General features: G+C 40.6%; 1 protein-coding gene across 1 annotated transcript in view; it reads left to right on the plus strand.

Moving 5' to 3' along the window:
- LOC137274349 (carbonic anhydrase-related protein 10-like) overlaps positions 1 to 21,081 on the plus strand; it is a 105,917-nt gene that overhangs the window by 39,470 nt on the left and 45,366 nt on the right. The window lies entirely within an intron of this gene.

The raw sequence follows: 21,081 nt of genomic DNA on the forward strand, positions 1-21,081 counted from the left end.
GTAAAGTTCCACGTCGAAGATGTTGGCAGCCTCTGCAGTTGTTGCTGATGGTCGGTTGAGGTGTTTCAGATTGCACCAGCGCGTGACGCGTGTCGTCCATTATCGCCATCAGAACGGTTCCTGACAATTTTGCCATTCCTTTTTGTTTGGGCATTAGCACGCATCCAGAAAACAAATAGTACAGTCGGGTTTTTTTCTGCTGGAAGTAGTGTTACAAGCCCAGCCTATCAATGGTCAACAGGCCGCACAATATCCCCCGGTGTCCGCAGCAATGCCTTTACGTGGTGATATGGGAACGCTAATTGACAAATTGCAATCGATCGTGATCCAAAGCTTGTTGATACAATTGATATTGTGTATTTGTCTCGCCATGATTCTTGCGAAAGCTGACAGCAATGGACTTTTCTCCCCATGGACTCTGTTCCGTGTTTTTGTAGGAGCGTTTGTAACACGGCCCAGCCAGTAGGTTTATCCAGTTCAGGCGTTCGCCCCACATACACGACTGTACTCCTTCTGATGTTACTTTTGTCTTCGACCACTACCACTACAGCCGCTGCTACCACCAACATCAACGCCAACTCAACTGCTACGTCTGCTACATTTTGTACCGACAACAACCTCTTCAACTACTTTTATCACCACCACAAGCACCACCACCACCACCACCACCACCACCACCACTACTACTACTACTACTACTACTACTACTACTACTACTTCAACAACGACAGCTACTACTACTCTTTACTGATACTGGTAATGATACTGCTAGTATTGGCGTTTGCTAATGCTACTATTAGCGGTTGTTGATAACCGGTTCGAATCCAAGATTTTTCCTGGTTTGACTGGTTTCCCATGTCCGTGCCAGCTGGATTGACAATGTAGTTATAACATGCATCTTTATTTATTATGCCGACTTGTTGTGATGCAACTGAAATCCAAAGAAGAGTAAAAGAGTAGCTCGATCACTCGCTCACTGACTCACTGACTCACTGACTGACTCACTGACTCACTGACTCACTGACTGACTCACTCACTCACCCACTGACTCACTGACTCACTGACTCACTCACTCACTGACTCACTCACTCACTCTGTAATAGGTGCTGGGGTGGAGTGCTGTTTAAAGCGTTGATCAAATATCGTCTCACATATTGTGATTCACTAAATATAGACGATCATGATGATTCGCCCTGTGTTTCAGTAGATACATAATCACAAAAATGCTGACATGTAAATCTCCACTACTGTTCATCCGACGCGATAGTTTACGAGGTCATTACATAATGCATCATTACGACAACAGACACTACTAATGATGCAAGAACAAGAACTGTGAACAGTACTATGTTGACGTTTTCTCAGCACCACCACAGCCTCCAGTAACTGGAGGCGAGGTTTTGAATAAGGCGATGTTAAACACATGATGCTTTTATGTTGAGCTGCGATTATACAAATCCTTATTAAAGATGACATTGTGCATGCCAGCACAAAATGCTGGTCCAAATATGTTAATCTTCCGTGATTACACATCCGTGAACGTGTATTTTGTCTCATCATTCGAATTAACTGAGTAGTTGGCTGATGCCAGACCCCATTATCTGCAGACTAGCATGTAAGTGGAATATTGGTGATGTCAAACAATATTCACTCACATTACGTCACCTGAAGTATCGGAATTTCCATTATCAGGAAAACATACGAAACACGCAACTGCCAGGATAAGCGAGGGAGTCAGTGAGTTTAGTTTTACGCCTCTTTAAGCAACATTCCAGTAATATCAAGGCAAAGGACCAGAAATAGGAGTGAGAAACAAACGCTTTCAACAGTCTTTTAACTGGAGTTAAGTGAGTGAGTGAGTAAGGTTTTAACAGTATTCTAGCAATGTCAGGCGGGGGACGCATAGAATAGTTTCACACAGTGTATCCATGTGGGGACTCGAACCAGTCTTCTTTGACCACCAGTCTACTCCGGAGAAGTTCGACTGCATCGATTTGTGGCTTGAGTACAGAATGTGTACAGTGACGTAATGGCCGTGTATCAAATGGAGCGTTATACGTCCACATTACAGGCATGGAACAGATTTAGTTCAATTAAAATAATGGAGAAATGCGATTTTAATGCACCCGAGGGTCACGGGATATCATAGTAGACTCAGTGTAATGTACGGAGGAACACAAGCAATGTTTGGTTAGCTCAACAGCACCATGTTTTGTCTCTGCTGTGATAACTATGAAGGGAACTGCCATTAACCAAAGTAGCGCTGTGACGTTTATTGACAGTGACATATTGTGACAGTTTATGTTTGTTACGCGTCTAATGCAATCTCTGTATTGAACTGTCCGTAAGTATATGTTTGCCAACTGTGCCTTATGTTGCTTCAACGCAGGATTTGTTTACATGAGAACAAACGATTCGAAAGTTCACAAATCAAATGCAGTTGAGGAACTAGTGAAAAGTGGTTCGCTAGCACTACTTCGGTAACGTCATCAGAGCTGTCATCCAGTGCGCCAAACCCGAAGAACACATACCATTTTAAGGATTATTTTCTTCTCTCGAACCCCAGATTTCTGTAAACTGGCTGTAAACAGTCGAGTCTGGAGGACATTATCTAGTGTCTGATATGACCATTAGGAACGATATGCATCGTCTGAATTCGATAGGAAGGAATCCGCTGAGACAATTTGCGTGACCACTCGAACCGTTTAGCTGGTCGAGACCAATCAAATTAGCGGTAAACAGTGTGACCCACACGCATATATAGTAGGTCAGAGTGATGTTGTCATCAACGGCAATACACTGTCTTATGACAGTGTGGTTCGTTGTTCACCTGGAGTGATCTCTTTGTGGGGTCATGAAGAGGAACCGGTTGCCATGACAGTGTGGCTCGTGGTTTTACCTAGAATGGCAACTTTATGGACTCAACAACAGCAACAGGTTTCCTAATGACAGTGTGAGTTGTTGTTTACCTAGAATGGCAACTTTATGGACTCAACAACAGAAACAGGTTTCCTAATGACAGTTTGAGTTGTTGTTTACCTAGAATGGCAACTTTATGGACTCAACAACAGCAACAGGTTTCCTAATGACAGTTTGAGTTGTTGTTTACCTAGAATGGCAACTTTATGGACTCAACAACAGCAACAGGTTTCCTAATGACAGTTTGAGTTGTTGTTTACCTAGAATGGCAACTTTATGGACTCAACAACAGCAACAGGTTTCCTAATGACAGTTTGAGTTGTTGTTTACCTAGAATGGCAACTTTATGGACTCAACAACAGCAACAGGTTTCCTAATGACAGTGTGGCTCGTGGTTTTACCTAGAATGGCAACTTTATGGACTCAACAACAGCAACAGGTTTCCTAATGACAGTTTGAGTTGTTGTTTACCTAGAATGGCAACTTTATGGACTCAACAACAGCAACAGGTTTCCTAATGACAGTTTGAGTTGTTGTTTACCTAGAATGGCAACTTTATGGACTCAACAACAGCAACAGGTTTCCTAATGACAGTTTGACTTGTTGTTTACCTAGAATGGCAACTTTATGGACTCAACAACAGCAACAGGTTTCCTAATGACAGTGTGGCTCGTGGTTTTACCTAGAATGGCAACTTTATGGACTCAACAACAGCAACAGGTTTCCTAATGACAGTTTGAGTTGTTGTTTACCTAGAATGGCAACTTTATGGACTCAACAACAGCAACAGGTTTCCTAATGACAGTTTGAGTTGTTGTTTACCTAGAATGGCAACTTTATGGACTCAACAACAGCAACAGGTTTCCTAATGACAGTTTGAGTTGTTGTTTACCTAGAATGGCAACTTTATGAGATCAACAGCAGCAATACGTTACCTTATGACAGTGTGGCTCGTTGTTTATCTAGAATGACATCTTTCTGAGATAATCAACGGCAATACGTTGCCCCATGACAGTGTTGCTTGCTGCTTACCCAGAACTCAACAGCAATATGTTGCTTCTGAGCAGTGTAGCTCACCACTCACCTGTTGGCTTCCTCTGCTGTTGTCCTTAACGGAAATATGTTACCTGTGTGACTCATTGTGACTCAATGTTTACCCAAAAGCCCAGCCAGTCGTCAACAGGAAAATAGTTTCAGGATTTCATGGCAGACTTTACATTAGTTGCCCACAGACAGCTATTGATCTGCATGGTGTATATGATACCAAGCATCTGTGAGGTACAAACCCTTTAATCTAATATAACTTTTGTAACTACTAAATGTAATGAAATCCATTTACTTGACAAGAACGCACCTGACTGCTATGCAATGAAGTCTTCTAACTTTGGCGATGCTCCCTGTAGTTGACGCAAATGTCCCTGGGATGTTTCAAAAACCATACAACAAGTTTTCTTTCATGTATAAAATACATGTCCAGACAAGAGAAACGATATTTCCAGGTGATGGTTATCAGTGAAACAGACAGGAGTGAGGGAATTTAGTTTTATGCCGCTATTAGCAATATTCCAAGAACATCACGGCGAGGGACCAGAAATGGGCTTCACACATTGTATTCATGTGGAAAATCGAACCCGGGCGTGATGAGCAAACTCTTTAACTACTACCCCCCGTCTTTTCTATGGTGATTTGTCGGCACTGGTATACAGACCGTCTGCAGTATTTCGACGACCATTTACAGCCAAGTAGCATTTGCTAATTGTTTGGTCAAATACACTGATGATTCACTTTTGTCCAAACTGGTACCCCAAACATTACAATACAGTTACATAAGTTCTGTTCGGTTGTAATTTTCCTCAACACAGTAAATTACTGCTTGTGTTCACACTTATTATCCACAAGACGTCTCTGCTAAAACTCCGCTGTATCCCTCCAAATACACAGTGAGCACATTTATAAATCACATTAACATAGGGTAGATACCAGCTGTAAGCAAAAGAACGAGAGAATACGTATGAATACAAGACTGTAGTTTTGTGGTTCAGTCTATCAACTCACTGCCATGAAAATAATGGTTGGAACTAAAAGGTTATCAACAATCACATTTTTATGGATTTACAGCGGACACTTCTTCATTCGACACATATTCTACTGCCGTTGAGAACGAAAAATGTCGAAATGTGGGCTATAAAAAAGTTGTGTTTGTGAATTTGCATGTCACTACAACCTTCACATGACGCCAAGTGACAACGCCAAATCTTCATTAGCCAAACGCGGTAACTCTTGTTTGACAGACCGCGTGGGTGCTGTCTCGATGCCGATTAGTATACTATGAAACAAACCTTTCAACAAATACCCATCACTAACACGTGAGTGTCGGAACTTGCTAATCTTCCTAGGTGTCTTGGACATACGAGGTTATCAGGAACCATTGGACATTGATCAAGTGGGGTTGACGGATCTCATCTAGGACTGGAGGGTCACTGTCCTATCTACACCATCATATTGTGTTTCGTCTAGATAGAGCCATTACTTCTAGATGTAGGAGGGTTTCATTGACCTCTCTGCAGATTCAATGAGTTAGGGTTTTCTTGTAGATCTGAATGGGATTTTCCGTGTTTGTGGACATGACTGTCCTGAATTAGATCTATATAGTTGATGGATGAATCTGGCCTGTAGTCCGTAGTGTTTGGGAATTTGTCTTTTCAGATTATCCACGCCCTGGGTTATCTCCCCGCGAACCATTTACCTTCCGCCATCTTCGAATTCGCGCGTAAACATGACGAATTATAGACCCTGTGTCAATGGCCGCGTTGTGGATTAGCATGAAATCAATGTGGAGGAGGCCACGTCCTCGACTGTTTTTCCGGAAGGGGGTGGTTGATTTAGTTGTTTCTATAATTGCTAAAGCATATTTTGAAATTTGTCAGTGTCATGAAATTTACACACCAATATTTTTATACTGTAAACTATGTTCAGATATCTTTGTCTGAGAAACCACGAATATATATCGAAAACGTTTATAACGAACTGATGGATATTACGAAGAGACACATGCTGTACGATTCAGTCGAAAGGCGTGAACGATCCACGTCTTTAACGAATTATATTTAGTGGCCATTAAGTTCACTGTAACCACTGTTCACTGAAATAAAGTCCATGTCTCGATACGATAAGATAAGATAAGATACTATTAAGATAATCCTTTATTATCCCGAGGGAAATTTGTTGTACATTGTATAAGGTAACAGATTTCTGTTACATGTAATAAGTTCACTCATTCAATCGATTTATGTTCCATTATTTCTTACAAGGTGTCTATTTCGTAATATTTGATTTCACATGCCGCTGAACTAGCTTCAGCTGGTAACTCCAAATACAGAGTACAGATGCAACCTTTGAACAAGTACAGAACGTGTGCACGACAATATTGTCAATTTTAGGTTTGATTTAACAATGCGTAATATACATCTGTAACGCAAACTTTCCCGGTGTGCCGAAGATGATATTGGTCTGTAATGGTAAAATCTCATCTGAACACACTTTGGGTTGTCTTTACATGACCATCACCAGAAACAACCAATCCATGGTGAAACTATATACATGCCGTATGTCTTATTGTTCCCCTGTCCTCAACACACAGACTGTAAATGACGTGCTAAAAGATGGCATTTGTTATTGCCCTGTCTGATCACTGACGTTTAGAGGTAGACATGGGATATGAATGGTACACGTCAACTTGGTAGTTCACTGAGCCAACACAAAAAGGTATATATATTATTCAGGACACCCTCTCGCATCACTGTGTCAGTTCGATATGGCTGAACATAATGTTAATACATAATTTTCATTTCCCGATTTAGGAAAGACGCCTATGGTTAAAGCGTTTGCACTTGGGGTTGAAGGTCCGGGTTTAGTTCCCAGCATGGGACCAGTGTGGAAGACCATTTCTGGTGTCTCCCGATGTGATATTTCTACAGCGGCGTAAATAGAGCGACAAGAACCTTTGCAGATTTATACGAAATCTCTGCGAAAAGAAGAGACGATTGTACAGTTGTCTCCATATCATCAGCATATACTTGTTTCAGCAGCATTGCAGGTGTATGCATGGTGTTTGTAGACAAAACCAGTCTGAAGCAGACAGTCCAGTGATTGTCACCATGGACTGAGCATGTGCTTATGAATACCTATGAAATAGGGATGATGCCTGGCCCGGGAACGCATTTTATCAAACAGTGGGTAGTGTCCTCGGCAGGATAAAGCCAACGGATATTTTCGGTATCCGTTTGGGTCGTATACCAAAAGCATATCATGACATTATCTTTTGTCACTGATGCATCAAATTTGGAAAATAACCTCCTCATGTCTACCATAAAAGCTAAAGCTTTAGTGATAGATATATAGATAGATATAGGATATTTATATAACGCACATATCCACGCACTAGTGCATGCTCAAGGCGCTGGTATTTGTCCCTCGATCGCTGGATGTCAATCTCAACAGCACATCGATTTCAATCTCAACTATCTGGGAGTATACAACTCCTACTGCCACATGAGGCACCGGGTTTATTGAGGCTCTCTCATCCTAACGAGGTACCCATTCACAGCTGGGTGGACTGGGACACATTACAGTAAGTTCACTGCACGTTGCTTTACCCGCATGTAGGTGTTTGCACGTATTCGTGTGGCCACCATCTGGTCATATACCAACGGATTCGTGGGTTCTTTTAAGTGCACATGGTGGTGTACTGTAGTGAGGCATTGGATGGTGTAATCTTGATCAAATAACTTCTGAGAAAGAGTGGCATGACGCTCATTGAAATCCGGATAAGAAAGCCACTCTCGATTGTACCACAAAAGTCGTAAAATGTAAACCACGCTCACTCGCTTATTCCGGATTATCCTAAAACAAAGCCCTTTGCATAATCCCAAACATAACATGTGTTTATAATGACTATACAATCCACTTAACATTTGATCGCAAAAACTTTTCGTGTTAAAAACAGACGTGCAAACTCTGCAAACTGCAAAAAACATGATGCTGAAGTTTACTCTTATGCACCAGTGACAACAACAACTTCACAGACTATTTATCTAATTGTCAGCAGAAACAACAAAAAAAACCTAAAAAACCAAACACATGGACAACATTACGAAACCGCTACATTGTTCCGGCAGTCACGCACGCAAGCAGTGCAACCAGGTCCCTCTCACTAAACATTATCTATGTACCACTGACTACTGTTTTGATTAGTTCTTTTGTTTCCTGAGTACATGTCGATGACAGGCTTTCTGTTCTTTCTTTGAAATATGATACGCAAGAGTTGTAAAGATGATTTATGGTACATTAAACTTTCATTCAGAGCAACTTAATGTAATTACAGTGATAACACAAAGTCGTTGTTGTACATTAACGTCGACGTAACGACTCATCAAGCCTAACCTCTCCAACAAGAAGTACTGCCTAGTACGGTAACAGATCAATTTCGATGGCGATATATAGTTTTAAACCCGTCGACATTTTGAAGACAATTCATGCGTTGTGTAACAATTTGCAATACCATTTGTTTAATGTCAACACACCATGAGACGATGTCGTCACATAATGTACAAACAATGTTAGTTGGTATGAGTTCGTTCTAGGTCAAAACGTATGATTTAATCCAGCCCAAGCGTGTCTACTTCATCCAAATCACAGAAATACTGCCAAGTCTAATCTTCATTTGTTTGGTGAAATGTGAAAAGGATCACCTCCCTTGAGGCACGGTGTAGTGATACAACAAACCGCGACGGCCCCATTGCCTCGGAAATACGCTCACATCCTTCCGCCGGCTACAGACGCTGCAAATCCAAGCGTACGAGAAATGTATCACATGAGCCTATACAGCGTTGTCGGCGGACGGAACTGCCTATCCGTTTTAATTTATTTATCTGAAAAGATGGATGTTCTTTGGACATGGCTGCGGTCCACGTGACAATGGAAGGAAGGGGGCTCATTCAGTATCTGACGAAGCAAAGAACGTCTCGCGATAAACAACGGGATCCAAATTACAGACTTTACGTGTGTTAACATACATTTCATGTAATACATATCCCCTGAATAATCTCACAAGTTGTGTTAACGGCAAGCATGTATTAAGGTGTGACTCGACAGTCAACATTTTCATTATTAGGTAGCAACAAGTCCATATAGATCTTGAAGTAAACTTCCGGCAAAGCCAAATAGATTATTGTCAGGTGAAACTAGGATTTACCAATTAATAAAACAGTTGTATGAAACAAAAAGGTAATGTTCCTCTTGTATCTCTGATCTTCAGTAACCTTTCGTAAGAGAGTATGCAATGATTTTATGACTTGACGTTAAGCACATGAATAGGGTTCAGATTCAATTGTGTAATGGTCATTGGCATCTGCCTTGAATAGTGTGAAGTTAAGAGCCGACCAAACATAAGGGTTTTGAGTATGTGTATTATGAAGCACGAGGTCTATGTTTTCAGAACAGTTTTTCTGTGATACAGACCATTGTAGAAAGCCATACAAACAAAGGCGTGTGTGATTCAGATCATATTACCGGGACATCCTTACAGAATGGTATCTAATGCAGACCATCTTAGAAGGAACCGACAGATAAAGATAACAGATCAAATAATATTTAGAGACGCCTTATCCTTATTCGGTCCCATCCAAAACGTAAAATGCTAACAAACTCAGCAGAGCATACATCAAGCTCGTATAATGTTGGTTAACGACACGAAGGACATAAGGTGCCCTTTAATTCAACATGGGGTAACAGTAAAGAACGTTGAGGCGATTTATTTACTATGTCGGACAGTACAACACGTATATTCCAGATGGTCTTAGCAGGTTATTAGCATGCTCATCATATGATACACGTATCGTGCAGACTATCTTAGCTCAGTCATCTGAAGTATGTGTGGTTTTGCCCGGAGGACGTACACTATAAGTTGTCCACTAGTCGCGAGGGGGCCATGGGCATAAACAAACCTCGAGGGTACATGAGCCCATGTTCATGTTTGTTTATGAGTCCCGAGGGACTAGTGAACAACGTATTTATCTTACCGAACACCTGAATTTTAATTTTGAACTGTTTGAAGCACTTCTGTTGACGACACAATGTAAACAGATTTAGAGTTATCTCCCTTCCATCTATTTTTAATCGCAAAACATCGGTAATTTCCGTGCTTGATGCGTGATTCAATGTTATTCGAGATAAAGATGTACTACCATGAAGCACCAAAAGAGTTCGGAATTCCCAGCGATGTGCATTGAAAATAATACATCGCCTTTAAGCGGGGTATATGTACATTGAAAATAATAGAATGGCGCTTAGCCAATCAAAAGCGACATTAATGTGTGAGGTAAGATAATATACCATGTATGGTGCAGACCATCTAAGAGCAGTCATATGAAACGAAAGGTATTGTGTAGAGGACGTACTGTGAAGAACATATATATGGCCAGGATATCTACTTCAATCCGTGCATCTATTTCTAAAAAGAATTAACCAGCCATGACAGGGTATGTAGTATTTTGTGCAATGTATCATGCGAGAATATTTGAGGGTAAATAGATCATGTATTCTTAATAAACAGTGAGTAAGGTGTGTGTTACGCTGCTCGCAGCAGTTTTCCAGCAACATCCACTCGGAGAAAACACAAATTCTACTTATACGGGTATACGGATTCCTGTACGGGGAATCGAACCCGGGTCTCTGGCGATACGGGCTATCTCACACCTCTCTGAATAAACAATTGGGCAAATGTTGATGGGTGGTAAACATGAAGCAAAAAACAAATGATTATTCCATAGCAACTTATTTCATACAAGTATCAGGGATGCATTTTCACCCTTACGTTCTTAGAGGCTCCAAAGGCTTGTAACGCTATCACAAGGTTATAATTTTATAAAAAAAATTAACGTGATTGACTTCATTTGCCTAACTGATGTGTTACTGCCAGTTGATGCTTTGTATCAGGAGACTTGATATCTACAATACTTGACATTTTCCAGTATAAGAAGTGATTAAATTCCCTGATATCCCGTTACAATATTGGTATGCTAGAGACAGCAGTATGAAACAAACCAGTTTAGCCGGTTTGACTGCAGTGGTACAGACTGAATCTGCAGGGTCTCTCAGATGTAAATTAAACATTCAACAATAATTACATTTAAGGTGGCAGAGTGATTTCCTTGATTGTCCTGACCACCACAACCTGACATTGATAAATCACTTCTAGGGGGTAGTTGTTCAAAAACATACGGCTGATATTAAGCAATACATGTATTATACAAACATAACTTTGCCGGCACCAAAAGCATGATTGGTCCTATTTGATGATAGGTAACATAGCTTCATACCTTTGAAAAATCAGGAAATTTCTTTGTACATTTCCAAAACAGAAGGGTCATTATTTCTAAATTCATGTTTTCACCGACACAGGTTTATATATTTCTCCGTAAAACCACAATCTTCAGCTACGTGTTATAAGCTGTCGAGGGAACGGGCGATAGTTAAGTGGGCGTAATCTTAATAAAAATAGTTCATTTTAGTTCTTAATTACTTGTTATATAAAACTGGTTTAGTTTTAAACATAGCTGTGCGTTTATGTACGTGAGAGAGAGAGAGTGTGTGTGGGGGGGGTGGGGGGTCGGGGGGGGGAGAAGACTAGGGACTTACAAAGTCTTACAAAAACGTTTCTATTATAGCTATGTTCACGGGTTATCACAACCTTTGACATTTCTAGATCTATTTGGATATTACATGTCTTTGACTCAAGTCTTTATCCTGTCCTGAGAAAAAAAAACATAGATGACTCTCTGAAGATACGCTAAGATAAGACAGCAATCAGGAAAATGGATGGGCCTTTATTTTTCAAAATGTGCGTCTGATAAAAAAAACTATTTTTCTTTAGTCTGAATAATATTTTTCGAGCTGAGCCTAAGGTGAATTATTCATTAGCTGAAAACGTTCCATTACTGCATCTCAAGGAGACCCGTTCTTTCACATATAATTGTATCGCCATCTGATGCCTTGACTTTGCCATCATAGCTTTATTTAATTTGAAAGATTCTACTTTGGCGGGTTTTTTTCACGATTTAATAGCAGTAATTATAAACTGATATGTTCTGTTGTCATATTTAATGTATAACACGAATGGTTGCTCGAGACACAAGGAAGATGTTTGTTCTAAACTAGAGTCCGTTACTCTTTTTGTAGAAGGCCTACAGTCATGACAGTTAACTTACTGACTATATGTGCCTGTTAAAGATGTATTGCAGAAAGTAATTGTGTCTTAGCTTTGCTGACTTAGCATTGATCCCTCTACAGATCAAATACCAGCTCATTACAGATTAAGTACTGAGTGAGTGAGTATGGTTTCACGGAGCTTTTAGCTATAGCAATATCATGGCTGGGGACACCTGCATGAGCTTCAAACTTTGTACCCATGTGGGGAACATCGAACCCGAGTCTTCGGCGTGACGGGGGAACGCTTTAGCCACTAGGCTAACCACTTCCTCAAGTACTGACATTACTTGTAGCATCTTCGTTCTACTGCCCAGGGTCCGAAATCAAACATAATTCTGGGCTTCAATTAGACGTGTTATATTTCTGAGATGATAACCTTTGCTTATATTTTGCATTATATTATATATACCATAGAAACACGAAGAAAACTGAAAGACAATTTGTGTACAGCAAAAGAAAGTGTATGGCATTCTCGTAGATCGATCTTCGAGAATAGGTAATTTGTGCTTAAAAAAGATGTAGATGGCAGCACCGTACGCAACCTGAAGCTATTCCATTTATGTGTGTATTTGATAGCGTTCTTGATAGCTTGGTGACGTACCACCCGATCCGCATACCGTCTCTTACCATACACTATGGCTTTCTTGTGACGTACCACCCGATCCGCATACCGTCTCTTACCATACACTATGGCTTTCTTGTGACGTACCACCCGATCCGCATACCGTCTCTTACCATACACTATGGCTTTCTTGTGACGTACCACCCGATCCGCATACCGTCTCTTACCATACACTATGGCTTTCTTGTGACGTACCACCCGGTCCACATACGTCGTCTTCTACTTGGTATTCTAGTGACGTACCCTCCACCCATCCCGGTGCAATTGCATCGCCTCGTGCGTTAACATTGGTATTCCGAAGACATATGTGGTGATCCACATGCATGGGGGCTTACGATACACATGAAATTCGAGGGGAAAGTACAGCATGTGTGACACGAGTGATGCTGCACAGTCTGAACGTAACGATCACCTCGGTCCCTCAGCTTGTATTTACAGAAACCAAATGATACTCATCAATATGTGCCTGTAGGCGAATTTATAAGTAACACGAATGATTCAATCAAATAAGGGATGTGTATGCAGCCTTATCCCTGTCGGGTCTCACAGCCGTGGCTTGAGTTGTCCACGCGTAAGTGAGCGGGCGTCGTGGTGAAGATGCAGCAAGTAGCGAGGAACTGACGGAAGGACATCTCTAATTCCCTTCTTAGACGGAGACCTCAGATATCGGTGTCTTGTAGGTCTTCATGTCGTCTTCACCACCTCGGTATACTGCTAAACCAGTAAAACAGAGTTACCCTCGCCAGTTCTCTGAACAAGACCTCGCCAGTTTTCTGAACAAAACCCGCCATATTATTTTCTGTAATTCATGTTACGTTGCACGTGTACTGCCGGTTAGCCTCTGAATATATATAATTTGAACAGAGAGAAATAGCCCCTTTCAAATTGTAAAGGAGTACCAGTGATATGAGCCGGAAATCTAGAACTTGCTTTATTTTAGGGCTTTAGCATTGCAGGCAAGGCTAAGTGAAAGGGAAAATAATACGCTTCTTTGACTGTGAGACCCTTTGAGTAGTATAATTATTACCAGCTATTTACCCGACAACTAATCGCGATTTACCCCATTAACTAAACTGCTCAAGTTATGAAAAAGGTAACTGGTCAAAGTATGAATTGGTAAACTGGAATAGGTTTCTTTTTCTTTTTTTTCTACTTCTTCTTCGCCATCCTAACGTCTTTGTTTGACGCCACCGTTTAAACGCCAACAGATACAAGTTAAAATAATATTTTTCAGAATAATATTCTGTTTCGGAATAATAAATTTGAATGATTTCCGTCATACATTAATTGGTACATGAGATCACAATATCCACGTTTATGAACATCATTTGTGTAGGTTTACGTTGCATGACTCATGGTTATAGCCCAAGACTGTCCTGTACTGACAGTGTGTCTCGTTTCAATACAGTACTTTGACATCATATACTGACATACATACAAAGTCATTACTGACTAAGTGTGAAGAATATTGATCGCGATAACCCGTTTGTTTCTCAATAGCTGAAATAAAAACTTGAACATAACTGCATCTAGACACACATTAAACAAACACAAGAGAAACATTTTTCTGATTATTATTATTATGAGTATGAATGTCATCTTATAAAATACCCCGCCTAAAGGTCACATGACATATAATTGATCAAATTAAACAGGTAGATACATATGGCATTCATTTTGGATTTTCTATGCGTCCTTTAAGCGCATCTTACCTTTTAGCGATTTAACTATGTACTTCTGTACTTCAGTAAAGAGATTACTGAAAGAACGATAATGCGTTAAATGTTGAAAAGTTCTAAAAAATTTAACGTTTGTAGAAATAATTTTTTATGTATGTGTCGTCATTAATTCTTTAAACTTGACGAGGTAAAGCTCAACTTTTTAACGTGTTTTTGCGTTATTTTTATGCCCCAATAAAGAAGCCCTTGCAAGGAAATAAACCAAGACGATAAGTAAAAAGCGGAAACGTCCGTTGTGTCTGAGGAAGTTAGATTACATCCGAGTCGGTGAGTGGAGTACGCGAGCGAACGTCCCACAGAACGGTATAGTATTTGGTTTACAACAAACACGCTTAACACGAACCCAAGCCACTTGCTCTACATTTTAGTCGAAATGCTTACAACTAATTAGTGATCCCTTACATTTCGTACAAACCGTACTTTTGTGTCTGCCGATGCGTGGTGGCTTGAGCAGACTGTTCGAGATCCACAACCTTATCCACTGTCGTCTGTTAGCATTTGTACATCAAGGGGCATTATCTATATCCGTTATTCGTTATATCCATATAATTCATGGTGACTCGATAGTCGGAATGTCTCTGTTCTCATCAGAAAAATGTACCAAAATGTCTCCTATTGAATAATGAAGAGCAAACAGGCAGTGTTTTCAATTATCCCGAAAGTCTCTCAGTTACGATGAATGGCTTCCTCTTCTTATAACATAACCCATTCGGACATGTCTACGATACGTCTCGATAAATCTCAGGTGGAGACGTGATGTAATCAGCTGGGGAAGCCACGGGTTACCAATGTCTTGAAGGTCGATCTTTTGTCTGCCTTCAAAGTACATCTCACCGGAAGCGACATTGTCCCATGAGGGAAGTGTCTGTTTTCCATTTGCCGTCTCACAGACGACAGATCACCCTTGTCAGGTCCGTACGGAACTATTCACGCTGTTTTTCCACCATTAATCTACACAAGCGAAAACTTGGCAGAAGAACCGACCGCATTAACGGCTCGAAGTGACGCTTATCGAAACGAAATGACCACTCGTTTAACTTATCTCAACGGATAGTTCGTACTGTTTTTGCAAACAGGAGGGTTTACGTTTGTTCCAAATCACAGTCATAAATCGCACCTGGCTCTGCGTTATCTTCACAAGCCTTCTTTGCTTACAAATTATGCCTCCTCTTAAGCGCAAATTAGGTTTTGTATTCCGGTGCAAATTGCCGCAGAGCCAATTTACTGTGGCGTTTTCCCGTCACATGCACATCAGCACGGACCTAAGCCATACATATCTGGACAAACAGCTATGTAACGGACAGAAAAATATGGATCGGACGGAATAGTTCCGTTTTATAGACGTTGGTTTCAATCAAGATGGCATCCGAGTGTGTATGTGTACGGCGAGGATTGATCCAGTAGCCCGGCTGGACATCACGCCTTGAGAAGCAGCTGAAGAGATTGGCGTATGTATTAGGGCCGTCCTAACCTAATACAAAGGTACCCGACTGCCCCAAGTCTGTCTCGTCTCTACGGCCTTGGGTGATGGAGCTGCTGAGAGTGAGGTATATGGTTAGAGACCATTATACACTCCACTAATCAGCCCTGGCTAATCCGAGATGAGAGGGTCATTTAAACAAGGCTCCTCCGAAGGCTAAGGCCAGTCGGATGAATGTGATTTGTGATTAACGCCAAATTATGCATGAAGGACGTTGTAACCCAATCAGGATTAAATGAATGGATTCGGTCTCTGTTGCAAGGGATAAACACATAATGAAAAGTGTATGAACTTTTCTTCTTGTAAGTCCTATTTTTACTGAACAGTGAGCGATATTAGGCAAATCTAATTAATCTCTGATCTTCAGTTCCTTTGAACATAATCAACTTCTTCCGTCCAAACCACTTCAAAGGTACAGTTAGAGTACTTGAGTTGTTGCTTGATGATATCACATCAGTGTCCTCATCGTTAGGGCGATAAGGCAGATAACAAACGATGCCAGCCGTTACAATATTTCAAAGGAAGGAAAGCGCGGCAACGTGTTTTTCTGTGTAGCAAATACAATTTCTAGGTTAGTGCGTTACTTCAGAGCACTTAAGATCAAGGATATCACAGAAGGTTGTGTTTTCTTTTCTTTTTTCCTTTTTATGTTTTAACTCATTAAGGAGAAAGAGAAGGTATAACACAGATACAGACATCAATCCTAAACAATTTACTAATTATGTATCATCACTCAAGCTTCAGTTAAACTGAACCCAACCTACGTCTCAGAAGTATGGTACAACTTCCACGGTCTGTAAAGTCGCAACACGTCTCATTCAGGCCGACGTTATATCCAACACCGTCAATGTCTGATATAACTGCACTTCAAGAACTGCCAGCCAAAAGCCCTGCCTGCAGACACACTAAGGTCAAACTTGCTTCGAGGACATATAATAATACCACTCCTGCTTCAAAACATAATCCTCTCCACAGCCGCGTCTTCTTCAAGACTAACATTAGAACCACCCATTCTTCATGAGTTACACCTTCTTGATACAAGGCCTCTAATCTATGGCATCATTGTATTAACCTCTGATCTCTCGTTCCAGGAAATACGTCCATACCTCTCTGATAGCAATACATGAACCAAAACCTCTGACCTCAGGACATACACTTACCCCTCTGATCTCAGTCGTCAACATATGCACACAATCTCTGATCTCAAGCCTCAAGACGTGCACCAAAACTTCTGATCTCTGACTTAAAGACATACACCTACATCGCGGGCGTCAATATATGCACACACGCTCTGATCTCAAGACTCAATACAGGCACCAAAACCTACGATCGCTGGCGTCAAGGCATACACCTGCAAACCTGATCGCTAACACTGATCGAAATATACACACAGACTGATTCAGGCCCCAAGACATGCGTCAATGCCTTTGTGTATTCAACTTCACATACACCAAAACCGGCATGTGCTTCTATGGAGTTAACACTGCCTCTATCCAACTCGGAGACAAATAGAACTGTCACCGTTGTACCAGTAGTACTAATGCTCCAATACATACCCCGTCCTGATTTCAGAAATGCCACAAAGAACAAATGTATCCCCATTTCAATCTCCCACACTACTTCCTCAGATCAAACCATCTCCACTGCATCTTAAAGACATCCTGCAATGTCTCCTATTTCTCATGATGGAAGCATTCAGAAAATACAGCCAGTGATGACGACCCATTAGGGAAATGGAGACGAGTTCAACACCTTTCTGATCTTGCATCAACGCGATGACCGGCAGTTTGCGTATTGAACGCTTGTCTTCACCCACTTCATACCCTGCAAATGGTCCTCTCGATGTCAAGACAGTTTCAACAACTTTGATCACTTCTGTTTAATCATTACGATTTTTTCGTCCCATCTAAATCCCCTGTCATCGCATAAAAATAAATCTCATAGTCAAGTTAGCCTGATCCGATAAAACGGGGCCGTCGAAGGGTGTTAATTTCCCAAGGGCCACAGTAAGTCTATTGAAATTTGGTCGAGGAGCCATGAATGGCTTTGAAGTGGTAATTGATAGAATATTTACCAGGTTTATGCCACTTGGCAGAATTCCGTGACAGAAGTCTTTTTCGTCCCAAGTTTAGGGCCTAACCAACAGGGCGTCTCAAAGGAGGGTCGTTAGGCGTGAAAAGACCACTATATAGGACGTTATAGCATCAATCTTATTACATCGGGCCATTGATGCCAAGAAAAGTAATGTTCTCCTATAGAGGTCTCGTTTTGTACCCTGTTTTCTATATAAAATTCAACCCAATCGAATGCTGAAGGAAACTGTTTTGTACACCATGATGCTTCATAGGGACCACCTTCATTCAGTCGATATTTCGCGTCTACTAGTTTGAAACTTTGTGTCTGCAGAATTATCATTAGTGTAATGGTCTGGCATTGACACCCTGCATAACTCGAACGAGAGACAAGTCGACATATTATTCCAACTTTTCTATATCAGTTTTGACTTTCAACGAGTCATTTACCATTGTGTCGTGTTCATGCTGAAGTCAACTTAAATATGGCACGATTGTAAGTAAAACATTTCGAAACCATTCTCAAACGCAATCGATTTGAAGTGTCCAAACCAGCTCGTTGAAGAATACTTATATCATAGGCCGAAGTATTTACCGAACGTGTAATACAAAATGAGGGCTATAGGTGGTAGAAGATAGATTATCTACCAGGTATGCAAACATGTTGATATCACAAAATCAATATTTAATGTTACCATATTATTAGATATTAAATCTTAAATTTTCGTATTGCGTTTTAAGGTCACACGTAATATCATATTCAAATCGCTGCGAGGAAGATTTTATTATTCCTGTAATGGTGTATTTCATCTTCAGTCGTAATTACGATAGTAAATGGGTAGTTAATAACCATACCAATAATTAATTGATAACTCCAAATCACACCCTGAATCAAAGGTGACAAATTTCATCACGCTCGATGACGGACGAGATACTCATTTCTACACCTCAGTGATCTGACGCTGTTAATACATCACAGGATGGCACTAGAGGGAGCTGACAGTAATAAGGATGACCTTGGGCGCCACCTATCGGTGAAGGCGATCCATACATGATCAATAGACGTAGGGGCAGAGAAGTCCAGTAATACTGGGCGTTAAATATAGATTAGTAATCGTATTATACTCGGCTGTCACAGGGACGTGTGGAGAGAGGTATAATTACAAAGACCTAGTTGGCAGCAAGTCACAGATGGTACCAATGGGCCATGTAAGCTTCTGGCCGTGTTGGTTACAGCTGCAAATATTGTATCGCCACACTATGATAGACTGAACGAGTGAGTTTTACGTCGCTTTTAGCAATATTCCGGCAATAACAAGGCAGGGACACCAGAAATATGCTTCACACATTGTACCCATGTGGGGAATCGAACCCGGCTTTTCGGCGTGACGAGCGAACGCTTTAACCACTAGGCTACCCCATCGTCCCTTCAGTGACAGAATAACAGTAATATGTATCTTTATCCCAAACGTAGATGTGCCGTACTTGTTTCGAAATAAAGGTTGATCTCATCGTATTCCTCCTCCAGACATCATTTTGTGGTTGTGTGCAACATAGAATAACTCGACATCTTTACTTCGAATGAATTCGTAGGGACTGAACTTTATTTCGAAACTAATGTTAGTTCAACATGTCTGTACCGACATTCGACTGTCTAATATGTTTTCGAACCATCTAAATATCATGTGACAATGTAATGTGTAGACAAAGTTGCGTACACAAAATATGTAATTATTTACACAAAGTACAGTTACAGTTGGATCGTGTAAACCCAGCTTTCTTTCGTTACCTCTATATATCTCCAAATCTTAAATGGCAGTATCTGCAAAATATAGTCTGCAGAAATTATCTATTATTACATATGTACACTGGCTACTCCCATCACAACATGCTGCCTATATATTACTGAGCACCCCCAAAACAAGTGCCACTTACATTATCCATCATCCCCCAACGTGATTTTTAAAGGTCACTCTTGTTAAATATCTCCCAGGCATAGGGGTTATATAATGTGTGATCATTACCCTGTACCGTCTCCCGTCTAAATCATGTGATATATTGTACGAACCTCGTTATCAACGCAAGTAGTCTCCCTTGAATACCACAGCACGGAGAACATGCATAAAATGTCTTTTGAGACAGCATTTATCATTCAAGAACGCTCAGCTTACAATATGATGGCTTCATCATTGTCCAACTTCTTACAGGAACTAAAAAGCGTGCATGACTGTAAAGAACTGTTAAGAAAGTGGATGAATCGCGTTTATCAAGTTGAACCGGGCAAACTTTTCCTCAAATAGTAATGTCACGTTCCTGCATTGAGAAATCAAGGTATCTTTAAGTATATTGTACATAATTTCTTAGATAAAATGGCGGCTATGCAAGACATACTTTCACATTACGCCATCGCATATTTTCAGAGGTCCATTCATACATTTTTTTGCCTTTTATTCCAAAAGGGAAGTTTATCTCTTTCATGAACGTTTTTTAATTGCCCTGGTCGCGAACACTGGTGTATCCTTTATTTTAGATATCTATCCATGCAATGTTCACAGCCTTTTTATCAGACTGAGATTCGTTTTATTGGACAATTTAGACTGATAACGATATCCATCGTCAGTGTTATACATTTATAGCCATGCTTTAGTTATAGTCTATTGTCTATCGTTAGGGGGTTCGTTTATATATTGTTATATACGTTTGAGTTTCCTTTAATGAGTTAAACATATAAAATACGTTTATCACCCTTGCTTCCAAGGACAAAATAGGTCAGAGATAAAATAGGTTAAGATTGACATTTTATCAGTGTGTCAAAGACTACAAGGGTCATTATTAATAATTTCAAAATTCACATATATGCCTAACTATTTTTGTCCAGTATACAGCAAACATTGGTAGTGATCATGACACAAAGTTATGATTTATCGCTCAGGAATATTCCAAGTATAGGGTGACGGTATGTAAATAATCGAGTGTGGACCA

Source organism: Haliotis asinina, chromosome 2, assembly GCF_037392515.1.
Source record: "Haliotis asinina isolate JCU_RB_2024 chromosome 2, JCU_Hal_asi_v2, whole genome shotgun sequence".
Lineage (NCBI taxonomy): Eukaryota > Metazoa > Mollusca > Gastropoda > Lepetellida > Haliotidae > Haliotis > Haliotis asinina.